This window comes from Asparagus officinalis, chromosome 3, assembly GCF_001876935.1.
Source record: "Asparagus officinalis chromosome 3, Aspof.V1, whole genome shotgun sequence".
In the NCBI taxonomy this organism is placed as follows: Eukaryota; Viridiplantae; Streptophyta; class Magnoliopsida; order Asparagales; family Asparagaceae; genus Asparagus; species Asparagus officinalis.
Window position 1 is genome coordinate 100,494,906 of NC_033796.1, and position 13,555 is coordinate 100,508,460.

A 13,555-nucleotide genomic window follows, 5' to 3' on the forward strand; every position below is an offset into this window, starting at 1 on the left:
AATCTTTAATGGGTATTATGGAGACCAGTTTATGTAACGGTCCAGTTTATTTTAATGTTTATCCAAATTTAAGCCTCTCATTGACAGATCCAAATATTCTAGAGGCAATTAGTCTTAATATAAAGACACACGGATACAACTATATTCCTGGATCTGAAACTATTGCGATTATATACCGCATCCACTACAAAGTATTAAATACTTTAGCTCCAAAACCTAAAAATCATTCGAAACCAGGCAAAACTGTTCTGGTTGAAACCAATGTATTATCTTCTAATATAGTTGTGAATAGACAGATAAAATGGGATGAAATAAATTTCCCAGAAAATTGGGTTATACCCCATGCAATACAACCTTTGCCAATAATAAACCAAGATGTGGACCAAATAGTACAAACCACAGATGGAGAGGTTGAAATAATATTTTATCCTTCAAGGACTATCAGAATATCTGATATGGCATCATCTGCCAGAAATTCTTTCTCTAGATCTGGATCTTATAGAACCAGTTCAGTTCAAGGGATAAATATATCCGATAATAATATTCCACATGCTTTATATAAAGATAAAGCTTCTCCTCCTAATACGGAGATGAGTTTTAGAATGAAATAATGAATTTTGAAAAAGGAAGTCCTATAAGGGAAATTCTTAATACAGAATTTTACCTTGATAAAAACAAAGATTTTCGAAATTGGTTTTTCAAAAAATTTTCGAAAAAGGACCAATTAAATTGGGTAAACAAATATTATATAGAACTTGAGTATGAACAAAGAATTAAATTTTTTGTTCCATGGTTTTTAAAAAAATATGTTCTTAAACAGAGTAAAAACATAAATGTTTTAGAAGACCATTTAAAACAATGGAAAACATCAACGGGTAAGATTATTAGATCTATCAATCCTCCTATTGACCCAATACAATTAAAAGATGTTTATCCCTCTAATATAGAGGCTATGGCTTTTATAAAGCCTAATGAGTTCAATGAAGAACATATGAAAGAACTAAGTAAAATTATAAAACAAAATAACTACACTAATATTTATTTAAAAACCATAGGAGAACAACTTATAAGAGTTGAAGAAGTCTTAGACAAATTAGTGTCTAAAATTACAGAGGTCATACCCTCATTAAAACTTTTAGAAAAAACAAATCTTTCTCAAAGAAAGATAGAAAAAACAAATATTAAACCTCCTATTGATATTTCAGGATTTAAAAAAGATAGCGAACTCACTCCTGAAATTATAGAAAGTCTAGCTAAAAAACTAACTAATGCTAGAATACACACACTTGATACAGTGTTACCATCCTCTTCTACAGTTATATCTGAAGAAGAAAATACGTCTAATACAGACAGTTCTGACGATATATCGTCAACAGAAATTTTTGCTGTAGAAAATAATTTTACAGAGATTAACAAGCTTAAAGGCCATCCAAAGAAAAGACTGGAAAGGTACTATTATAAAAGACCAACTCCAGCAGATGTTCTTTTTGAAGAAAATGATGCCTATCTACAGGCTGATTATAATGGTAGAAATATCTACGAATGGAATATAGATGGGTTATCCGATACCCAAATCAATTCTACTATACATAGGATGCTTATGTATGGTACCATTTGTAAACAAAATGGTAATAATGAACGTATGATAGCCTCTTTTATAACTTGCGGCTTTACGGGTATCCTTAAAGGATGGTGGGACAATTATCTGTCTGCAGATGCTCGAAATAAAATATTAGGAGCAACAAAAATAGAAAATGGTATACAGCAAGAAGATGCTGTTTATACGTTAATGTTAGCTATAGCACACCATTTTACTGGTGCTTACCTTGATGAAGGTGAAAGAATCAGGACCTTATTACAAAATTTTATGCTTACCTTGATGAAGGTGAAAGAATCAGGACCTTATTACAAAATTTTAGATGTCCTTCTTTAACTCATTTTCGGTGGTATAAAGACACCTATCTAAGTAGAGTTATGTCTCTAGCAGATGCTAATAGCTCACATTGGAAAGCTAAATTCATAGATGGCTTGCCTACTTTATTTGCTGAAAAAGTTCGAAATAAAATTCGAGCAGAATATGGAGGATATATTCCTTATGACAACCTATCATATGGGTATTTATCAAACGCCTGCATAAAGGAAGGATTAGCTTTATGCAATGATTTAAAACTCAAAAACCAACTAAAGTCTCAAAGACTTACTAAAAGAAAAGAGTTGGGAGAATTTTGTGAACAATTTGCTTATGATCAACCTTATAAGGTTGAAAAAGAGACTCTTCATAATAAAGGAAAAACTAAAAAATTCTTTAAAAGAAAAAAGAAAAAAAAAATTAAAGAAAAAGAACGAGAAAAGCCTCATAAGGCTAAAAAGAGAATTAAACAAGAAAGAAAAGAAATTCATTGTTATAAATGTGGCCGTATAGGGCATTATGCCAATCGCTGTTATATTAAAAAGAAAATAGATGCGATTGAAGATGAAGGTCTTAAAAAGACTTTATCTAATATTTTAATCAATAATGATTCAGAAGACGAATCATATTCGTCCACTTCAGATTCAGAATCTGAAAATGAAAATTGTAAATGTGCAATTAATAATTGCAACGATGAAACAAATTATTAGAAATCTATTGTCCAAATGAATGGACTATCAATCAATATGATTAAATCTAAAGATAAAGAACTTTTATCACAAGTTCTCTCCGCTGATATTTCTTCTACTTTAAAAGAAGAATTATTAAAAAATTTGTCTAATAAAGACAAAAATCCTCAAATAGACAATGTATTTAAATTTTCAGAAGTACAAAAAAGAAGGCAAAATATTGCTCATACTTCAAAAGATATATCTTTATCATCTCTTAATAAAGAGATACAAGAATTAAAAATAGAAGTTAAAAAATTAAAACAAGAAAATAAATATATTCTCGCCAGATTCGATGAAGGTAGTGAACAAAATGAGCAAGAGCATATTGAAACTAATGAAGCCAATGCTCTATTGCAAATATTGCAACAAGTTACCTCTCAAAAGTGGTATATAAATATCAACTTAGTAGTTGAAGATCAATTTTACATATCAGATCTTATAGCTCTGGTTGATAGTGGTGCTGATTTAAATTGCATCAATGAAGGTATAATTCCTTCAAAGTTTTTTGAAAAAACTACTCAAACACTAAGTAGTGCAAATGGAAATCAACTAGAGGTAAAATATAAATTACCTAATGCACAAATATGTGTGCAAGGGACTTGTATACCAACTCCCTGTATATTGGTAAAAAATTTATCCCAACATATAATTCTTGGGACTCCATTTTTACATACTATTATGCCTATCCATAAGATAGATACTAATGGCATTCGTGCTACTTTTCAAGAAAAAGAAATTTTACTTGAGTTTATTACAGACCCTCAAACTAAAATGTTAAATGAGGTTAAAAATATTATGCTTAAAGAAAATCAGATAAATTTTCTTAAAGAAGAATTAGTATTTGTTCAAGTTGAAGAACAAATTAAAAAACACAAAGACTTAATAAGTCAAATTGAAAATAAATTTAAACTCACTGTATGCAGTGATGTTCCAAATGCTTTTTGGAATAGGAAACAACATATTGTTTCTTTACCCTATATAGAGGGATTTAACGAGAAAAATATTCCAACAAAATCTCGTCCTTGCCAAATGAATCAAGAATATCTTGATTTATGTAAAAAAGAAATACAAACTCTTATAGAGAAAATTTTGATAAGGAAATCATATTCTCCTTGGAGTTGTACAGCATTTTATGTGAATAATGTTGCTGAAAGAGAAAGAGGTGTTCCACGATTAGTTATAAACTACAAACCTCTAAATTCTGTCCTTAAATGGATAAGATATCCAATTCCTAATAAAAGGGATTTATTAAATCGCATTACTAATGCCAAAATATTTTCTAAGTTTGATTTAAAATCAGGCTACTGGCAAATTCAGATAGAAGAAAAAGACAAATATAAGACTGCTTTTGTTGTCCCATTTGGACACTATGAATGGAATGTTATGCCATTTGGGCTGAAAAATGCCCCTTATGAATTTCAAAATATTATGAATGATATTTTCATTCCTTATACGGACTTTATTCTATCTTATATCGATGATATCTTGATTTTTTCTAATAGCTTTGACCAACATGTTAAACATTTAGAGACTTTTAGATCTTTAGTCATAAAAAATGGGTTAGCTATATCTGCCCCAAAAATGAAATTATTTCAAACTCAGATTAGATTTCTGGGTCATAATATTAACAAAGGAACAAGTATTCCTATTGATAGAAGTATTGAGTTTGCGTCAAAATTCCCAGATGAAATAACTGATATAAAACAGTTACAAAGATTTTTGGGAGCTTTAAATTATGTGGCTGATTATTATAAAGATCTAGCAAAAGATACTGTCCTTTTATATGATAGGCTTAAAAAGAATGCTAAGCCATGGACACAGCAACATACTGCTGCGGTAAGAAAAATTAAACTTAAAGTTAAAAACTTACCTTGTATTCATCTTGCAAATATTCACTGGTTAAAAATAGTCGAAACAGATGCTTCAAATATTGGTTATGGTGGTATATTAAAACAAGTGGACCCACAAACCAAAAAGGAATAATTAGTTCGTTTTACCTCTGGCAAATGAGATAAAGCCTAGTTTAACTATTCTATAATTAAAAAAGAAATGTTATCTATCTTAAAATGTTTCTCTAAATTTAGAGACGATATTCTTAATCAAGAAAATTAAAAAAGAAATGTTATCTATCTTAAAATGTTTCTCTAAATTTAGAGACGATATTCTTAATCAAGAATTTTTACTACGAATAGATTGTAGTTTTTAGAGACGATATTCTTAATCAAGAATTTTTACTACGAATAGATTGTAGTTCTGCTAAAAGCATTATTAAAAAAGATGTTAAAAATCTTGTCTCTAAGCAAATATTTGCTAGATGGCAAGCAGAATTAGTAATGTATCAATTTAAAATTGAATATATTAAAGGTGACTCTAATCATCTTCCAGACTTTCTAACTCGTGAATTTTTACAGGGTACAAATGAGACGGAGTAATCCCTCTGTTTCAGGGAGGGGGAGAGGAGGAATCAGCAGCCCCAATTCTACTTTTGACCTTATAGGTCAAGAAGCAATAAGGAGTCATACTCCATCTCAACAGGCAACATCTTGGAGAACCATTACGAAGAAGCATAACTCTTCTCATACTAAAGCCTTTTATAAAGGTGTACGAGATATCGTAGATCAGGCATAACTCTTCTCATACTAAAGCCTTTTATAAAGGTGTACGAGATATCGTAGATCAGGAAAATACTCCTGAACCTTTTACTAATATAGTAAAAGGTGTACGAGATATCGTAGATCAGGAAAATACTCCTGAACCTTTTACTAATATAGTAAAAGAAGAAACAAAATGGTTCGAAAAATCTCATACAGATATAGTTCTATATTTAGAACCTGAAGATATTGCTTTAATGCAAGAACCAGAAACAATTCGACAAAGATATCTTCACGACACATACTATCCTACTCTTTCTTTAAAATCAAGAGCATGGATAAGGACTTTATTAAGTCAAAAAGGAATGGAAATAACCCATTTTTGGACTACAGACAATCATTCTGTTCCTCCTGGATTTAGCAAATGTGTTATCAGAGAAGTTATATTTCCTCGCAATTGGGCAATAAACCCCAATGAAGAATTACCATTGGTAAAAGTTCAAGCTACAAAAGACGTTAACAAATTCAACTATTGGGACTATAAACAAGCTTTCTTTGATCTGTTCTTATATCAGAACCCAAAACAAAAGCATACATGGCTTATCAAGCTATGTCCTGAAGCCCTTCAAAAGGGAGTTCCTAATTGGTTTTATAAATGGTGGGAAACATATGGAATTGAAATTGCAATTATTCCCGAACCCTTCTGAAGTTATATTCTTCATGGGTCGACAGTCATCCAAAATTATCAAGAATGGATGAAAGCCAGCTCATAGATGGCATGTGCTTCGCACACTTCTTTGCAGAAGTAGAAATTCCTTGGATTTGGAATTGGTCGCTTATATGTGACTGGACCCCATCACATATTCCTATTCTTAAAAGAACATACCATTGCAGATGGTGGAATGGGATCTGTCTCGAGACCAAAGTTAAAGAATTAGAGGAAATTATCCAGAGAAATAAAACTCTGTTAGAGTCAAATATGACTCAAGAAGTCAAAAAAGATAATCCTATGACTAAAATGGCAGCCTTAATAAGGCGAAAATATCCTCAAAGCTCTGAAGCCGAAATTAAGCAGAAGTGCTTAGAATATTTTAAAAGGCAGTTCTTTGAAGCTTTTGACGAACCAGAGACTAATAGTCATGCTTCTTCTATGGAAGAAGATACACCTGGTCTGGATCATATTCAAGATGCTCAGGACCCTGAAGAAATCTGGGCAGAAATTTTTAATAATCCTCCAGACCTTAAAGATAAAAGCTCAGCTTTATAAGCAGATTAAATACTAGATTGAGCCTCGGGGAGCCATCTAGCATCTTTTAAAGCAGCTTTTCAAAAAGCCACTTTCCTTAAAGGAAAGTGGCTTTTTGAAAAGATGCTTTATAAAGCTGCTTTAAAAGATGCTATATGGCTTTTTGAAAAGATGCTTTATAAAGCTGCTTTAAAAGATGCTATATATTTATATATATAGATGCTTTATAAAGCTGCTTTAAAAGATGCTATATGGCTTTTTGAAAAGATGCTTTATAAAGCTGCTTTAAAAGATGCTATATGGCTTTTTGAAAAGATGCTTTATAAAGCTGCTTTAAAAGATGCTATATGGCTTTTTGAAAAGATGCTTTATAAAGCTGCTTTAAAAGATGCTATATATTTATATATATATATATATACGGAGCCAAGCCCGCGAGCCCCGTCGCCGCCGGTCTTCACCCCCGTCGGAGCCAAGCCCGCGAGCCCCGTCGCCGCCGGTCTTCACCCCCGTCGGAGCCAAGCCCGCGAGCCCCGTCGCCGCCGGTCTTCACCCCCGTCGGAGCCAAGCCCGCGAGCCCCGTCGCCGCCGGTCTTCACCCCCGTCGGAGCCAAGCCCGCGAGCCCCGTCGCCGCCGGTCTTCACCCCCGTCGGAGCCAAGCCCGCGAGCCCCGTCGCCGCCGGTCTTCACCCCCGTCGGAGCCAAGCCCGCGAGCCCCGTCGCCGCCGGTCTTCACCCCCGTCGGAGCCAAGCCCGCGAGCCCCGTCGCCGCCGGTCTTCACCCCCGTCGGAGCCAAGCCCGCGAGCCCCTTCGCCGCCGGTCTTCACCTCTGCGATCTCGCCGTCGAGCTCCCCAAACCCTCCTCTCCTCTTTGCTCCACTGAGAAGTTTTCGGCATTGAACAGGCTCCAAGTTGGACCTAAATTAGTTGTTTGATTAGTTGTGTTTTGTAATTCAAATTTTGTCCAAGTTGTTTGAAGTTGTTTAGATCTGCATGATATGTCACATTTTTGCAACATTTGATCAAATCTGTAAATTGTTTTTTTGGTCTCTATGGATTTAGTAGCCTCTTGGAGAGATGTGGGAGTATTCATCTTTCCGAATAGCAGCTATTAAAAGATTCATTGTTAATTTGTTATATTAGTACTATGCTGAATACATATATTAGGTAAAGTTTGAGTATTTATTGAGCTGTCGTTGCAGGTATCAGGATATTGGATATTTTGAGTATTTATTAGGATTCATTTAATTAAATTTCACTCACAGTATACACACTTCAAATGATGTGGTTGTGTATTGCACTGTAGTTGTCGGTTGATAATTGGCTGAAATGTATTTGTGCATCAATGTATGTCACTATGTAACAGTTGGAAGATTTATTGAAATAGGCATAAATCATTTTGCATGTAGTCTGTAGGTCACTCAAAAAGGTTCCATTGTAAATTTTTCATTTGCTTTGGCGTCAATGTGAGGAAGTGCTAATTAAGCATAGCAGGATGTTTTATTTCTTCACCCATTTATTACTTCCCCTTGATTCTTTTTTTTTAATGTTGTATATTTACAATGTATATTACAGGGAGCTACAGACTTGATGCTAGACCTGGGGCAGCCTTGTTGTCTCTTGTATTTACTCCTAAAGACTTGCAGGGAAAATCAAAGGCACTTTTCTATACTTCTAGAGACTCCTTTATGCATCTTCCCCATCTCACATCACAGATGGAATATATTTTTGTGCATATAAGAAGCTTGACTGGTTGTCTTCTACCTCTAGGCCTTGGCTAAAATCCATTCTGCATAGCAAAAGGCACTACTGGAAATTTCTGAATCTCTTCATGTATCAAGAAATATTATATTTGCCCTTCTTGCATTGCAATCATGGAAGACATTCATTTGCCGATGGATAAGGGAAGTGATCATGCATGATGATTCTAAGGGATCACGTGATGTATCAGATAAACACTCCAAGGCTGCCCATGACACTAAATAAAGTAGACTGCAGCTAAAATACAGGCCTATAGCCAATCAGCTTTAGATGCTTAACGAAGAAGAAATTTTGGTCAAAAAGGCTACAAGAAGAGAAACTATTCTGCCTTGGATACTGAAAGATGCTGCATTTCTGTCAAAAAGGCTAGCCTTCCCTACGTCCTTTAGGTGTTGACAAAATTGAAGACGGTGGGGACCTCCAAGCTTTAAAGAAGCTTTAAAGAATGAAAAAGAATCTTTTGCATAGTTCCAGAAAAAGTCTATAAAAGGAGAAGGGGTTGAGGCATTCAGGGAGGCGTTTTGGAGAGTTGAAGTCCTATCCTCTCTAGTGAAATCCCTCCAGTTTCCTCTTTTTAGTTTTAAGTTTTAGTTTGAGTGTGAGTGAGCTTTGCTTTTAATCTTTCTTTTGAGTGTTTTGTAAGATAAGTGTGCTCTACTACTAGCTCCAGCAGGATCTCCCAGCTTTCGGTTTGTAAGTTTTTAAGTTTGATTTCTTTCTAGTTTGTAAAACTCTTATGTAAATATATCTAGTTTGCTTCTGTTACTGTTCATTTCCGCATCTGTTACTGTTCATTTTTACTATTCATTTCTATATTTTCTTCTTTTATTTTTGATATACATGTGAACGAAGAAGAAGATATAGCTATAAACAATAGATATATCCTCTCCTCCGTCTACACAGTAATCCCCACTAGCTAGCTCTATAGTATCAAGGCTAAACAAGTCCTGGTCACGGTTGGTATCAGAGCCAAGTTAGCCGGTGGAGGAGTCGGCCTGCGGTGGTGAACCAGTAGACCCCGTCAGCCGGTGTATATCCCCGTGAGAAACAACTCACTTTTTGATTCTTGTGCTTATTCTACAATAAAACAATTGTAGAAATTTGTAGTAAAAAACTACAACAAATACTGCATGCTTGATTGCATTTATTTCCTAGCTTTAATTCTAAGCATTTTATTATTCAGCCTTATCGCTTTAATCATAAGCACTACTTTGGTTTTACTGCTTTCCTTGAATTGAATTTTAATTCTCTATCTTTTCTAGTATTATCTAGAATCTCTAGCATTTTTTAGTCCTCTTTATTTGTTCTCTTTTTACTTGCCTTCGTCACAACTTACACAGCTTCGTTCTGTGTTCATCCGGTGTTGTTGACTGGTGGGGACATTGCGAACTTTTTTAGAGTTCTTCTTATGCTTAATTTTTAGCTTAATCTTTTGCTATCTGCTTAAAGTCTTTTTATCCTTAACTATTTGTCGCAGTTCACACGGTTTTGCCCGTTAAGCTTTGTTTGCGTCTAGGGCCTTTCTGTCCGTGTTCATCCCTTGCTGTTGACAGGTTGGGTTTTAAAGTCTTTCTTAAGATGCCTAAGTTTTTAAGCTATCCTTATGTCAAAACCATGACGGTTAAAAATTCTTATCTCAAGACAAAAAATATAAATGTTATTGAAGATCTCGATAATAAATCATCCTTTGAAATTGATAAAGATTTTCTAAGGAAAGATTTTAACTCTTTAAAAAACAAAGAAAAAAAGGAATGGTTTTTTCAAACATACGACAAGGACTTTAGATCATCGATTAGAACCTTGTATTATGATTTCATGCGAACCAACAAACAAAATATACCTTTTTTCTTATGGTTTGAAGCCATATATTTAGAAGATCTAAAATCTTCTCTTAAACATCTTCCTATTGAAAATAACGCGTTTGTTTTAAAAACAATATCTAATACATGGAAAATAGATGAGAATAAAGAGATAGAATCTTTACATCCACCCTTTGAACAAATAAAGGTAGGAAAAGAAGATATTAAAGCTGTACCTATCACGTCTTTAGAACCTTCTGGTTGGGTACCCTTGCAAAGGGATATTACCCTTGTGTCTGAAAAAAATAATTTTTCCAATATTCACCTTCAGACAATAAGTAAACAAATTGATAGAATTGAAGATATGATTCTCGACATGAAGAAACCTCTTTCTCACCCGATGATTATACCATCTTTTCCACCTCAGATTTTTACCAATACTAAATTAAGGAGTAATAAACCTCTTGATGATCAAATCCAGGATTTCAATGAAGAATCAACCAAGAGATTAAAAGATATAGAGAAAGGAAAATCTCTTGCAATAAATGTCCTATCCGATCTCGAATCACAATTTGATGATATGACCCACTCTGATCATGATTTTGACAAACCCCTAACTATCCAGAGTATAACAAAACATCCATGTTCTTCCAATAATACAAAAAATTACTATAGGAGACCCACTCCTGCCGATATGCAATTTGAAGAATTTGATAGCCAAAAAATAAGCTTCGATGGTAACTCCCTAGTTGAATGGAACCTTGATGGTTATACTGAGTATCAAATAATACATCTGTTACAAGAAATGCTTATATATGCCAATGCATGTAGACAACAAGGTAATCCTGAAAAAGACATTGCTAGTGGCATATGTTCATCCTTTTCCGGTCAATTACAAGGATGGTGGGATCGGTATCTTACTGATACACAAAAACATAATATTTTAAATAGTTATAAAAAATCCCAATATGGTGAACCTATCCTTGATAAGACAGGACATGTGATTAATGATGCTGTCTACACCCTGCTCCTTGCTATATATCATCACTTTATAGGCCTTGTCGATAGCCTTCAAGAAAAAGTCAGAGAACAACTCATAAATTTTAGGTGTAAAACCCTTACAGACTTTAAATGGTACAAAGATGTATTTTTGTCAAAAATTTACCAACTACATGACTGTAATAATCCTATTTGGAAAGAAAAGTTTATTTCTGGCCTTCCACCTTTATTTGCCGAAAAGGTTAGAACTTCCCTTAAAGAACAATGTAATGGCACCATTCTCTATGATCAAATCCCCTTCGGAGAATTAATCCAAAAGGTCAACACTATTGGTTTAAAACTTTGCAACGATATTAAAATTAAAAATCAATTAAAAAATCAAAACCTTTTAGGTAAAAGAGAATTGGGAGACTTTTGCTACCAATTTGGTTTTCAAATGGACAATCCTAGGATAAAAAACAGTCCTAAGAACTATCGTAAAACAAAATCCAATTATCAAAAAACACAAAATACTAATAAAACTGAAAGAATACCAAGAAAACCTCCTAAAAGAAATTTTAGGAAAAATAATACTACAAAGACTCCTACATGTTATAAATGTAAACAAAAAGGACATTATGCTAATAAATGTTTTCAAAAAGATATGAAGAAGAAGGTTAACGAGTTAATATTAAACTCCAATACCTTTACTGAAGATGAAATCGAAAAACTTATTAATACTTTAAATCTTATTGATGATAATTCTTCCTCTGATGATGAGTGCAACAATCTTTGCATTTCTAAAAATAAAAATAGTTCTGAAGATTCATCTATAACATCTTATAGTTCTTCTGAATTAAATACCCTAGATGAACAGGAACATTTTGTTCTTGAGACCATTAATGCCATTACTAATCCTCAAGAAAAGGGAATACAGTTAAAGAAGTACCTTGAGATGATAAAAAAGAATAAGAGTGCCTCTTCTACTCTAACCTGTCCATCTAAAAAGGCATTTATTCAAGACCTCAAAAAGGAACAAAAAGAAGTCAAAATTCAGCTTAAAAATCTTAAACAAGAAATTTTAACCTTAAAATCTCAACCAAATAATAAAAAATGCTCTAATAATATTGATTCTGTAGAAAAGTATATAAATCAAAAATGGAAATGTGATATTATTCTCAACATTCAGTCCAGCTTCACTGTCAGAGATACTGCTTTAATTGACACTGGAGCAGACCTAAATTGTATTAGAGAAGGTATTGTTCCCTCTCAATACTTTGAAAAAACGACCCACAGCCTTTCTTCTGCAGGAGGACATAGTCTTAGTATTGAATATAAACTTTCTGATGTTCATGTTTGCAATCAAGGTTTATGTTTGAAAACATCCTTTATCTTAGTCAAAGACTTACAACAAAGCATTATCCTTGGCACTCCTTTCATTAATCTTCTCAAACCCTTTTCCGTTGATGACAATGGCCTTCATTTTCATAATAATGGGTTCAAATATACTATCAAGTTTAACAATGCCCCTGAAGAAGCTTATCTTAATCATTTAGTCTCATCTTTATCTTATAAAGAAAAATTCCTTCAAGACATTTCTGATGAGATTAAACTAGAAAAGATTGCAAAACAAATTAATGAAGAAAAATTTACTGAAAGGATAAAACTTTTCCAAGAAAAACTTGAAAAGGAAGTTTGTTCGGAGATCCCTCATGCTTTTTGGTTTAGAAAAAAACATGTTGTTAACCTCCCATATGAAAAAGATTTTTCTGAAAATAAAATCCCTACCAAAGCTCGTCCAATACAAATGAGTCAGAGGCTTTTAGAAATATGTAAGCAAGAGATTTCTGATCTGCAAAAGAAAAACTTGATCAGACCCAGCTCTTCTCCTTGGAGTTGCGCAGCTTTTTATGTTGAGAATGCTGCAGAACTTGAAAGAGGAGTTCCTAGATTGGTTATCAATTATAAACCTCTTAACAAAGTCTTACAATGGATTAGATATCCTATACCAAATAAACAAGATCTAATGAAGAGGTTACAAGGAACAAGATTATTTTCAAAGTTTGACATGAAATCAGGATTTTGGCAAGTACAAATTGCCGAAGAAGATCGTTATAAAACAGCCTTTACTGTCCCTTTCGGTCATTATGAGTGGAATGTTATGCCTTTTGGCTTAAAAAATGCTCCCTCTGAATTCCAGAAAATAATGAACGAAATTTTTAATCCCTACACCTCTTTCACCATTGTTTACATTGATGATGTTCTTGTTTTTTCTAAAGATATCGACCAACATTGGAAACATCTACATATCTTCTTTAAAATCATTAAAGATAATGGTTTAGTTGTCTCCGCTAGAAAAATAAAACTCTTCCAAACCAAAATACAATTTTTAGGATATTCTATTAACAAAGGTACTATTTCTCCTATCCAAAGAGTCATTGCCTTTGCTGATAAATTTCCTGATGAGATAAAAGACACTAAGCAATTACAAAGATTTCTAGGATGTCTTAATTATGTTTCTGATTTCTATAAAGACCTTGC